A 14,334-nucleotide genomic window follows, 5' to 3' on the forward strand; every position below is an offset into this window, starting at 1 on the left:
TGTAGAACCCCCAAAGGTGATCTAGTCACTGATGCCCAGAGCATACTTAAATTATGGAGGGAACACTTCTCCAGCCTGCTGAATGGCAGTGAACGCACAACGCCAGGAGAAGGTGAACCCGATTCCCCAATCGATTACGATGGAGCAGACGTTCCGTTGCCCGACCATGAAGAAGTTCGAATAGCAATTGCCCGCCTGAAGAACAACAAAGCGGCAGGGGCAGACGGCTTCTTTGTAAAATATGGTCGGACGAAAGCATGCCCAACGATTGGAATTTAAGTGTGCTATGCCCAATCCATAAAAAAGGAGACCCCACAATCTGCGCCAACTACCGTGGGATTAGCCTCCTCAACATCGCATATAAGGTTCTATCGAGCGTATTGTGTGAAAGATTAAAGCCCACCGTCAACAAACTGATTGGACCTTATCAGTGTGGCTTTAGACCTGGAAAATCAACAACCGACCAGATATTCACCATGCGCCAAATCTTGGAAAAGACCCGTGAAAGGAGAATCGACACACACCACCTCTTCGTCGATTTCAAAGCTGCTTTCGACAGCACGAAAAGGAGCTGCCTCTATGCCGCGATGTCTGAATTTGGTATCCCGGACCTTATCAGTGTGGCTTTAGACCTGGAAAATCAACAACCGACCAGATATTCACCATGCGCCAAATCTTGGAAAAGACCCGTGAAAGGAGAATCGACACACACCACCTCTTCGTCGATTTCAAAGCTGCTTTCGACAGCACGAAAAGGAGCTGCCTCTATGCCGCGATGTCTGAATTTGGTATCCCCGCAAAACTAATACGGCTGTGTAAACTGACGTTGAGCAACACGAAGAGCTCCGTCAGGATCGGGAAGGACCCCTCCGAGCCGTTTCCATACCAAACGAGGGTTTCAGACAAGGCGTTTCCCTATCGTGTGACTTTTCAACCTGCTTCTGGAGAAAATAGTTCGAGCTGCAGAACTTAGTAAGAAGGTACCATCTTTTTGTATAAGAGTGTACAGCTGCTGGCGTATGCTGATGATATTGATATCATCGGCCTTAACACTCCGCGCCGTTAGTTCTGCTTTCTGGAAAATCAACAACCGACCAGATATTCACCATGCGCCAAATCTTGGAAAAGACCCGTGAAAGGAGAATCGACACACACCACCTCTTCGTCGATTTCAAAGCTGCTTTCGACAGCATGAAAAGGAACTGCCTCTATGCCGCGATGTCTGAATTTGGTATCCCCGCAAAACTAATACGGCTGAACTGATTGGACCTTATCAGTGTGGCTTTAGACCTGGACAATCAACAACCGACCAGATATTCACCATGCGCCAAATCTTGGAAAAGACCCGTGAAAGGAGAATCGACACACACCACCTCTTCGTCGATTTCAAAGCTGCTTTCGACAGCATGAAAAGGAACTGCCTCTATGCCGCGATGTCTGAATTTGGTATCCCCGCAAAACTAATACGGCTGTGTAAACTGACGTTGAGCAACACGAAGAGCTCCGTCAGGATCGGGAAGGACCCCTCCGAGCCGTTCCATACCAAACGAGGTTTCAGACAAGGCGTTTCCCTATCGTGTGACTTTTTCAACCTGCTTCTGGAGAAAATAGTTCGAGCTGCAGAACTTAGTAGAGAAGGTACCATCTTTTATAAGAGTGTACAGCTGCTGGCGTATGCTGATGATATTGATATCATCGGCCTTAACACCCGCGCCGTTAGTTCTGCTTTCTCTAGACTAGACAAGGAAGCAAAACAAATGGGTCTGGCAGTGAACGAGGGCAAGATGAAATATCTCCTGTCATCAAACAAACAGTCGTCGCATTCGCGACTTGGCACTCACGTCACTGTTGACAGTCATAACTTTGAAGTTGTAGATAATTTCGTCTATTTAGGAACCAGTATTAACACCACCAACAATGTCAGCCTGGAAATCCAACGCAGGATTGCTCTTGCCAACAAGTGCTACTTCGGACTGAGTAGGCAATTGAAAAGTAAAGTCCTCTCTCGACGAACAAAAGCCAAACTCTATAAGTCGCTCATAATTCCCGTCCTGCTATATGGTGCAGAGGCTTGGACGATGTCAACAACTGATGAGTCGACGTTGCGAGTTTTCGAGAGAAAAGTTCTGCGAAAGATTTATAGTCCTTTGCGCGTTGGCCACGGCGAATATCGCATTCGATGGAACGATGAGCTGTACGAGATATACGACGACATTGACATAGTTCAGCGAATTAAAAGACAGTGGCTACGCTGGCTAGGTCATGTTGTCCGAATGGACGAAAACACTCCAGCTCTGAAAGTATTCGACGCTGTACCCGCCGGGGGAAGCAGAGGAAGAGGAAGACCTCCACTCCGTTGGAAGGACCAAGTGGAGAAGGACCTGGCTACGCTTGGAATATCCAATTGGGGCCACGTAGCGAAAAGGAGAAACGACTGGCGCGCTGTTGTTAACTCGGCTATAATCGCGTAAGCGGTGTCTACGCCAATTAAGAAGAAGAAGAAGTTTTAGTTTTGAACAAAATTATTATACTCCGTAGCAACATGCTCCAAGGGTATACAAACGTAGCTCGGAGCTGATTCATTCATTATACTGAAGTAAAAAATGGCGCCAACTGCCGGGGTATAAGTCTCCTCAACATCGCGTATAAGGTTCTATCGAGCGTATAGTGTGAAAGATTAAAGCCCACCGTCACAAAACTTATTGGACCTTATCAGTGTGGCTTTAGACCTGGCAAATCAACAACTGACTAGGTATTCACCATGCGCCAAATCTTGGAAAAAAGCCGTAAAATGAGTATCGACATACACCACCTCTTCGTTGATTTCAGAGCTGCCTTTGACCGTGCGAAAAAGAGCTGCCTTTATGCCGCGATATCTGAAATTGGTATTGCCGCAAAACTAATACGGCTGTGAAATATTTATGGTCCTTTGCGAGTTGGCCACGGCGAATATAGCATTCGATGGAACGATGAGCTGTATGAGATATATGACGACTTTGACATACATAGTTCAGCGAATTGAAAAAACACAAACACACAAAACAAACACAAACAAACTTATTTTCATATACTTACTTAACAATTTGGATTTGATGCATCTGATGATAGTGTTTAAACTGCTGCTAATACCAATTTTGTTCTGATTGCCAATGCTATAAAAACAACTTAATTAATTATTTGCAAAATATTAAAAAAAAATCACATAAAATTCATCCAAATACCTTCTTGTTTTACGAGCGAATTGAGGAACGTTTCATTAAACAGAAATAACCACAACATCTCTTGTTTATGCTGAACCACTAGGGATGCAAACATCGTGAAATGAAACATCGATGGTTCGATGTATCGCTGTTTTTTCAAATAAATAAAAGATATAAATAGTTTTTTAACAAACAACCAATTATTTATTTAAAACAGAATTTAAAAATAACAATTTGGAAAGTCTTTTCTCTGTCAAGCGATTTCTTTGCTGTGTGAACGTTGCTACAGCTTTAGAAAACAGTCGTTCACTAGGGACTGAGTGGCCACAATGGATAAATATTTGGAAGCTTGTCTATACAATTCAGGAAATCCATTTTTCATATCATCCCACATTTCTGTTGGATTCTGTTTGATAGGAGCAACAGCTGATCCATGATACATTTGCACTTCAACTTCCGTTGTTGTAATTGCAGATAAATTGGAAGACTTACTTTTCATATTTTGGTGGGCCAACTGTTTATGATGGCTCCAAATATAAAACGGGTTTTCTATTGCACACTCATCCGAAGATTCCAACGTACTCATGCCATTATTTGCATCCTTTATGAAATTATTTAAATACAAAACTGTTTTGGTTTTAGCCAGTGCATCTTTAAAATGCAGAAATTTAAATCTCGGATCCAATACAGTAGCCAACGCCAGAACTGAATTAAATTCAAGTTTGTCAAATCTCTTAATTCATGTTCTTTTGCAGTTCACTTTTTAGCTCCCTTACAATAGCGTCTTGAGCTGAAATTTTTGTCAGAACTTCAGTTAAACAGCTTACTAAAGGTATAACCTTGCTAATGGTAACGTAGGTATCAGCCGAAATCTCCCTGGTCACAATTTCAAAACACTTTAATAATTCAATCACCTCCTTAATTTTGTTCAGCTCGGAGGCAATAACCATAGAGGGTGCTACTGGGCGAGTGAGCAGTACTTCTCTTAAAATAGGGGCTAACTGGACAAATCTCTCTAACATATAAAAACATGAATTCCATCGCGTTCTTACTATTACGCTTCTATGTAATTTCATCATGGTTGAATCATTATCAGTTACACAAGCAGAAACTTTATTTATGGAAACGTTCCACTCGTTGAAAAGTTTAAACATAGTTTCTTCTAAATAAGCTGCTGTATGACTTTCGTGCAGTTCGATTACTCCTAACGTCCCACTCAATAAACGTAAATTGTCCAAAAAATGAATTGTTACCCCAAGGAACGACTGATTTTTCATAGTCTCCGCCCATATGTCATTCGTTAGGCAATAACTGTCGCACTTACGAATAAACTCTTTGAAAATTGAAGACAGCGCTTCATATTTTTCATCCACTCGTAATTTTATTGTTTCTCTACTTGGAACTTTAAAAAGCGGAACCAGTTCTTTCATCATCTGCAGAAAACCTTTTCCTTCTACAGTGGAAAATGGCTTGTTGTCCATTATAATATATTTCACAATTGCTTTAGTAATTTTCCTTGATTTAGGACCATCTTGGTAAGAAATACTTTTGACCTGCTCAAAAAAGTCTTTCAGATTAGGTTGGATCAGCGCTGGCAACTGATCCGATTTATTTTGCAGTACTGACGGAGTACATGTACTAAGAGACGATTCAATACATGCAGTCTTCTTATTACTGTCGTCGGATAACTCACTTGCCGCTGTCGTCCGAGCGGTTGGTGATATGTTAATTATTTCAGAAATTTTTCGCTGTTTTGATTCCGAGTGCGGCGTAGTTTTGGAGAAGCATTTTGCATTATCAACTTGATCGCATGTGGCTGAAGCATCTGAATTTCTTATAAAGAAGCTCCAGACCTTGCTTTTTAATTTTGAAGGCAGCATTTTGAAAATCTGAGATATTATGTACACCTTTATACGTCTCATTTACATATATTTTATATTCACCACACCTGTAATAAAGTTGTGATTGACAACAAATGAATTCGAAACAAAACTTATATTAAACGCTCAAAAACAACTTCTAACACACATATGTAGCACGAAATAGACTGTCACACAAAATGTATTTTCGATTTTTTGTAAAACTTATTTCGCATTAATTCATAAGCGAATTCTCAGTATTATTCAAGTGCACATTCAACCAACGAATTCTCCGTATTTTACAACAAAACACATAACAGTTTGCCAAAGCATTTCGAAGCAGATTTTTTCGCATTAATACTGAGAAAAAGTGCTGCAAAGATGTGGAGTAAAATTTGAAAAAACATCGCCATAAAACATCGATGCAGGCAACATCGATGTATCGATGTTTTTAGAATAACAACATCGATGGCAAATATCGATGCTTTTTGACAAAAACATCGATGTTTCAGAAACATCGATGCATCGTTTGCATCCTTATGAACCACGCATAAACAAATAGTGATAAGCAATTCCAATGTATGCTGCACACATGGTGTGGAATAGAAATGGTATCACACATAACGAGTGTTATCTCCTACACGCCATCCTCTCGGGACAGATTGTATCGACAAACATTCGACCGTAGATAGTGTGTCTATCTTCAAATAACATAGCACAGAGCAAATAGAAACTAGTACCATAAAATAGTATAAATAGCAGTAAATTATCAAAATGTAGACAGTCTTGTCTATTAATAAAAGAACTTGTCCTGACGGTGCAAAAGATACAATAACTTCATTCAATTGTAATTAACTAGCGCGTCTTTCAATCGTTTTTTTTATTACCCTTTTTGGGATTTTCTTTTGGCACTATTGACAATTATGTTTTCTCATTCGCACTCATTCAATAAAATCAAGAAATGAGAAATTAATGCAATCTGCCTGTCTTTTTCAAGTTGGTCAAACTGTGATATTTTTATGAGACTAAATGGACAATGAGGTCCATCCTCATACTATGTAGAAGTTCACGCAAATGAGGAAAGTGAGGCACACACTTGGGAGTGGTCAGAAACGATTCTTTTACATTACTCAAGCAGCTCACGGCGAGATGAAGTGAGAAGGCGAAACATCCCTCCACAGGGTTGTGCGCTGGGTTTGGGACCACCTAAAAAACGCTCCCAATGAAAAGATACCAACTGCCCCGGATGAGAGACCCTCCTTTTGATGACGACCACAGCAAACGAAACAAAGATTATGATTTGAGGACATGCACCTGGAATTGGGAAGGTGCTGCTGTCCAGCTGATTGATGTCCTCGTGAAAATAAGAGCTGACATCACCGAATAAAATAATGCAATATGTTAGAATAAAACAAGTAAGAAAAGGTTAAGTTCGTGTGCAACCGAACCTTTTATTTTGAATATCAAAATTCAAGTGGATGTTCGAAAATCTTGGTAATACATAGTTATATGGGGAGGGTCAAGTTTTCGCGCAATTGTATCTATTTTAGGCGTAAAGATACACTGTTATAAATAAAACATGTTCTGCAATTTTCATTGAAATGACTCAAATATTGGCGGATATATCCAGCATAAAGTCATTGGCCAACATTTTCGAACAGAAGTCAATTATATATACAGGGTCCACATATTTGTTATCTAGGGTCTTGAACAGTTTTGGTGAAATTTGGACAATTTTTGGTCCAAAACTGCCCTACTTTAACGCAATCATTAAGAAAAATTTTATTCCATTATATTTCGGTTCCGATGTAAGGGATTTCACCACAAAATGGGCGGTGTAGTTTAGTAAAAAAAATAATTTATAATTCGACCTCCCGACACTAGCACTAATTTCTAAAAAATTAAAAATATTTTTCCGTTTTTTTGATATTTCATTGTTTTCAGGAAAAAGGAACAAAAACAAAATAATACATTAACTAAATTAATCTTTATGCTATTAGAATTAAGTACATACCATGTTGTCCTGAATCCATAACAAATATTTTCCAGAATTCACTTCACGCAACACAAGACACCAGTTGCAATTTCGAGAAATATAGAAAGTATCGAGAATAAGGACGTGCGTACTGAACGAAGTTTAGGTTCCGACTACTTGTGTAGCAATATAGAGGCTGAAGGTCAATCATTTAATGGGTTAAACAGTGGGTACGATGATGAGTGCCGCGTCGCAGCGTAGAGAAAGCAGACTGCCTACCTCGCAACGGTACAATTGACCACAACACGTGCGGGATGGAAAAGATACCGAGAGTTGGAGAGGGAAGCAAGACGCATTTGCAGATAGAAAAAGAAAGGCGACTTAAAGAAGGTTTGAAGACCGGAGCATACTTTTGTAGAACCCTCAGAGGTGCTCTAGTGACTGATGCTCAGAGCATATTAAAATTATGGAGGGAACAGTGGCAGTGAAAGTATAACACCAGAGAAAGCCAACCCGATTCCCCAACCGATGACGATGCAGCAGACGTTCCATTGCCCTGCCATAAAGAAGATCGAATAACAATTACCCGTATGAAAAACAACAAAGCGGCGGGGGCCGAGGGCTATTCAAACACGTCGGCGAAGGAGCATGCATCAGTTTCTTTGTAGAATATGGTCGGACAAACGCATACCCAACGATTGGAATTTAAGGTGTACTCTGGCCGATCCACAAAAAGGGAAGCCCCACAATCTGCGCCAACTACCGTGGGATAAGTCTCCTCAACATCGCGCATATGGTTTTTTCACTTATTGTACTTGCGTTTTTTTATTGGTTTGATGTGCCGATTGTTTATTATTTGTCTTTTCCATATTATCGGCAATCGTTTGCATTTTCTTTATTATCAGCTTATGAAGGATAGCACTGCATGCTCAGATATGCCCAGAATGAGTACTCCTTAGCCCTGGTGTTAGGTCTGTGAAATTAGAGGGATCTTGATTCGATTTGTAAAGTAGAGAATTCTTCATAATTAATTTAAAGCTTACACATACTTCACCCATATGAGGAACGCTTGTATAGATACGATAAGATCGACTTTTGCTGTTTGTAAGTATAGGCGAATCACTGTATCGCATCGGGAATATGTTGCTCCCTTAACTTTCTTTTGAGATTTTTTTTATAATTTGAAAATTTACATGTGATGTAATAGTGAACGATATGTGTCGATTTTTCGACTACGATTGAATGTATATACATATGTATGTATATGCTTTAATGTACATAGTGCTTTTTCCAACCAGGCTAGTGCAATTTCGGATCGAAGCAGAAATATGTATACACTGTGGATGATAAATTGGCAATAACAGACCATACTCAAATCATAGTAGACTAATAAGAGTATCATTTTCTATTCTCGACGAAAATTTTGCATCATTGTACAAATGTTCCATTATACCCTGCAAAATGTTCAATTTCTTAAATTATTAAAAAACAAGTAAGGAAGGGCTAAGTTCGGGTGTCACCGAACATTTTATACTCTCGCATGATAAAGCGGTAATCGAGATTTCATTATCAGTCATTTACATATTTTTCAAATACCGTATTTGTGTAAAATTTTATTCCGCTATCATCATTGGTTCCTAATGTATATATTATACAGAGAAGGCATCAGATGGAATTCAAAATAGCGTTATATTGGAAGAAGGCGTGGTTGTGAACCGATTTCACCCATATTTTGTACATGTCATCACGGTGTTAAGAAAATATTACATACCGAATGTCATTGAAATCGGTTGAGTAGTTCCCGAGATATGGTTTTTAGTCCATAAGTGGGCAACGCCACCCCGATTTTCAATTTTTAAAAAAAGCCTGGGTGCAGCTTCCTTCTACCATTTGTTTCTGACGTTTTCTGTTAGTCGGTTAACGCAATTTTAGTGATTTTCAACATAACCTTTGTATGGGAGGTGAGCATGGTTATTATCCGATTTCTTCCATTTTTGAACTGTATATGGAAATGGCTGAAGGAAACGACCCTATAAAATTTGGTTGACATAGCTATAGTAGTTTCCGAGATATATACAAAAAACTTAGTAGGGGGCGGGGCCACGCCCACTTTTCCAAAAAAATTACGTCCAAATATGCCCCTCCCTAATGCAATCTTTTGTGCCAAATTTCACTTTAATATCTTAATTTATGGCTTAGTTATGACACTATAGGTTTTCGGTTTCCGCCATTTTGTGGGCGTGGCAGTGGGCGGATTTCGCCCATCTTCGAACTTAACCTTCTTATGGAGCCAAAAAATACGTGTACCAAGTTTCATCATGATATCTCAATTTTTACTCAAGATACAGCTTGCACGGACGGACGGACAGACGGGCGGACGGACAGACAGACATCCGGATTTCAACTCTACTCGTCACCCTGATCACTTTGGTATATATAACCCTATATCTGACTCTTTTAGTTTTAGGACTTACAAACAACCGTTATATGAACAAAACTATAATACTCTCCTTAGCAACATTGTTGCGAGAGTATAAAAATGCTTGTCATTTAACACTTTTTCTTTACTTCATTAAAACACTATGAAACTTTTTAGAAACCATAAATGAAAATTCAAGCGACAAGCCCAAGCATACGGCAATATATGTAAATACAATATTTTTGTGAGGAAAAAAAACGGTATTGGAGTTATGAGAGGGCTTTTGCTTACTAGCAATTAGGTTGTGGTCGTGGTATCGCCTTGTATGTGAACATACTGAAGATATTGCGCAATTTGAATATGCAGAAGCCATATGGTTTGACTTGGTATATGGAGAATAGTTTACTCATCGTGATTTTTGTATCTGCGAATTTGCAGTTCGCTTGCCCTTGTTCATCGCATAAATTTTACATCAAGAGTCATAATTGCCGAAGGCCATCCTGCGGAGTCGAAAAGTAACAAATATTTAAGTTTTTATTATTGGGATTGTCAGACCGAATCCACGAGTAGTTGTGGATTTAGAAAAATCTTCACAATGTTGATCTTCTAGAGTTTTGTTTGTTATGGGGAGGAGTCTTCCTCACCTTTGAAATTTCCTCAATTCTGAATTAAGGTATTTGTTTGCATTATTCCCAACTTGAGTTGGTATGTATGGTTAGTAAGTTGCGGTAGGACTATAGCTTCATGAGCAGATTTTATTTAAGTTTTGGATTACTCTTCCGCCCATTCCCGTAAACAGTTCTCCTCGTTGTTCGATAGACACGACTGCTGTGGGTAGTAGTATCCTACCTTGGGTTTCGCTGCGTAGCGTTTGCGTTTTTAAGGCATATTATTCAATTTTTTAATGAAATTCTCTAAGATTTGAGTTTATTCCCTCCTGTACATAATTTGCATGGCGTGGGTTTTTTTTGTTCGGATGTGAACGATTGGGTTTTGTAAAAGCTTTTGTTTATTTTTTGTTGCTTCTAGCTTGAGATCTGTATAAGCTTCGACTTTGATCATGTTGAATTTTTATTTCTTCTAATAAAATTTTATTCTACTCTGTCCGTTATTTCATATTGGGTGGTCAAAAATGTTTTATTTGTTGCCACGTAGGTCCTTTTCTTCGGAATGGGAGCGATTGCTTCCACTAAACTAACGTATTTTCTCGTAATGCGGCTCAGAATTTTCCTGAATCGGTGAAGATGCAAAGCTAGTGCAGTAGCTTAATAAAGTGTCAATTTGTGAAATAAATTTAACAACCTGTTTTGTTCGTGTAGCTCCTGCAGGTGTTTTTTGACTTTTATCGTCATTCATCTTTGCTGTTTGTTAAAAAATGTAGACCGATTTTCAAAATCGGAGATTTTTTGAATTTTTCATGGGCCATTTGACGTGGTTTGACCCTTATGTAATACAGAGCCTTGATTATGTTTGCTCACTTTACTGAGTTAAAGGCATTCTTCACATCCAGAAATTTGAAATTAATATTTCGAATATATTTAAAAAATTTTATTTCATCTTTTGGTAAGTAATTTGCAAATATGTATACAAATATACATAATATAATATAAATATTTTAGAAAATGGAGTATGACGAAAAAATCGAATTAATTAAAGACATTGTGAAATGTATGGGGGAAGCCATACAAATTGATTCAGACGATAGGAAAAAGGGGTGATATATCTTTGTTTTAATAAAAAAATGTATTTCTTAATTGACAGAGCTGATTAATATATGTGATAGAGTGGCCCAAATACCAATAAGGAAAAAGAAACGACAATGGGTTAAAATAAAGAGTAGACAATGGGTTAAAGTAAAGTGAAAGAGAATGAGAAAAAAACTCGAACAGAGTTGCGCAACACAAGTTGCTCGTGTGAAGGTAATGGGCGACAGCAAAAGAGAATCGCCGGAGAATTAGCAACAAAAGTTGCTTCATGTAATCGCGGACTTACATATTTACGCTAGCTTGTTGGCGAAGATGTTCGAACAGCAAGGGAAGCGGTGACAATCGGCGATCGTTTGTTAATTTCTTTCGGTACTGCTCGGATTTTCTACCAGCAACACAATGTTCTAACGCTTTGTCGTCGTGTCAGTGCTTCGACACATTAGGGGTATTCGCTTGCTCTTGCAAGATTGCAGAATATACTACACCGAAATATACAAGGGCACGAGCGCACCCATTGCAGAATCTAGTGATATATGAACGGCTGATTAGGTCAATTTATTGTGAATGACTGTTATGCATGGCTATTGTGAATTGGCGCAACTTCTGCATACATTTTTAACAAAAAAATCTGTAACAAATCTTTATAATTTAAATAGAAATTATAAAATCTATTTAAAACTTACCTTCCTCAACAATTTAACGACGTAATATGTCTTTATGTAAAATTACAGCTAAAAGAGGGTTGCAATAATATTTTTGCGTTACATTACACGCAAATATACATGGGTTTTGGTCTGACATATTTTACAGAAATTGCAAATAATTTTCTGCGTGTGTTTGTTGTTGTGCCGGTGCACCAAGAGGAAATATGTATATGCAATTCTTGCACCGTGCAAGGGTTTTGCAAGAGCAAGAGAATACCCCTAGTGACTCTTTGTCAAAGCGAAAGATGCGTGCGACACTTGTTATTATGAATGTATGTACATATGTATGTATGTATGTGGCTCGCATTTGCTTTCGCCAAAGAAATAATATCTATATATATATAGTATTTACATACATATATGCCATACAAATTCTATTGGTATATTAGGAAATGATAACGCATATGCATATTTCATGAAGGTCATCAATTTTCTTTGAAGAAATGAAGTTCATTTGGCACATCTTCACTTTGTAATAGTCAAAATAAATATATATAATATTTAAAATATTAATTTATTTAAAAATTAAAAAATAAAATTAAAGAGAAATAAAATTAAAATGACATGTAAACATAATTATGATACGAGTATAATTTTGAATGAATGCATGCATAGTAATATTTATAATCAATTTGGATATTTAATCAAATATAGTAAATTTTACAACAAAAATGATTTCATTTCGCCGTAACATCTTCCCGAGCATGCCTTTGTCAACAAGCGCCTTTTCGCGACGATGGCAATAGCTAAAAACCATAAATTGAACAACGTCTAAAATATTATTTTAAGTTCTCTGCTTAAAGCATAGAGAAGGTGCAAATTGAATTCTGTATGATGTTGTATGCGAATTTAAGAAAGTGTTGGTCACTCCACCATATTTTCATCCTTTCCCTTCCCTTCCTATCACTAAGAAGTTTAACTTCTTCCGCGCGTATGGACTCCACGCACAAGTTTTTTTTTTACGCCTTTCCATCGCTTGCCACTTACTGCGCATTTCGCGGTATCAACGACATCGTATGGCGCATCAATGGTGGAAATTTTTTTCATAATGCCGTATTGTCTTTCTTATAATCCGCCGGCTTTCTGGATTGCTAACTCCAAGCGGTTTCTAACTATGCTTTCATATACTTTCCCAATAGGGTCAAGCATGCACATAGGTCGATATGATGATGGTTCCTCCGGAGGTTTTTTTGGTTTAGGAAGTAGAATCAATCGCTGGACTTACCATGGGTCGGGAAATATCCCTTATTTTAAGGGGCTATACCAGTGTGACGCATGAAAAATTAGGCGATTTTCGTGAATTTTTTTAAAAGAAAGTACTAGATTGAATGTTAGGACGTTCTATGGACGTAATAAAGTATATTTTTAGCTATATTAAAAAAAAAAATTTTACAAAAATATTGAAAAATAACGGAGTAATGTGCTGTCTGCGGAAGTGCCAAAAAAAAAAAAGTGCCTCAACTGCTGGCATGATTCCGGTCGATTGAGTAGCTGAAACAAAAAAATTCAAAATGTTTATTAAACTTAAATATATTTTCTATACAATGGACTACGATCTTTGAAAAATATCAAAAATTAAGAAAATGGCGCCATTTTGAAAAAAAAAATCGTTTTTTTACGAAAAAAATTGTCGTTTTTTAATGCCAAATTGACAATTTTCAGCCAATCAAAAAGATCGTAGTCTATTGTATAGCAAAAGTATTCAACTATATTCAGTTTTAATTTGAAGTCGATCGGTTAATTTCTCGTTGAGTTATAATGTCAGCAAATTTGAAAAATGTCGTTTCGAGAAAAATGCGTTTAAAGTTTCACTTATATATGTTTGCACCTCTGAGCGGTCGCTATTTAGAACGCTGCCATTCAAAAACTATTTAAAATACGACCTCGCCGATTTCACAGGATATTTTTGAATGTATAAGCTATCGAAAAAAGCAAAAAAAGTGTCACACTGGTATAGCCCCTTCAGCACACATTGTACATTTTTACGAATACTTTTGGTTTCAGAGTCATGGCTTCTTTTTGGGCTCTGTTTGGAATGCCATCTATTTCAAGCGCTCTGCTGCTTTTAATTTTTCCGGCTATGACCAATATTTCTATGGTGGCTCTATGACTTTGGTCCAAGACTTAGCATAAGAAATAATGTGGTGTTTTGGAAACAAAGTTTCGACGACATTTCTCATAAGGAATGCGCTTTTGGGTTAGTGTCTCTTATTTTTGAATTTCGACATACAGATTTTATATGCTGTTCCCCAGAGGTCTTCGTTTGCTTCCTCATAGAGTTTTTCAAAACATTCCTTTTTACTGCGGCCAATGGCTGACTTCAGAAGCTTCTTTTGATTTTTAAATAGTTTTCTGAGCCCAGCTGTTTCTTAATTCCACCAATACGCTGGACTTCGGTTGTTGAGGTGTACTGTGCTACGCATGGTTGCGTCGCAGGTTCGGTTTCTAGAGCAAATTCCAGGAGGAATTCT

The sequence above is a fragment of the Bactrocera tryoni genome, chromosome 2 (assembly GCF_016617805.1).
Source record: "Bactrocera tryoni isolate S06 chromosome 2, CSIRO_BtryS06_freeze2, whole genome shotgun sequence".
NCBI lineage: Eukaryota > Metazoa > Arthropoda > Insecta > Diptera > Tephritidae > Bactrocera > Bactrocera tryoni.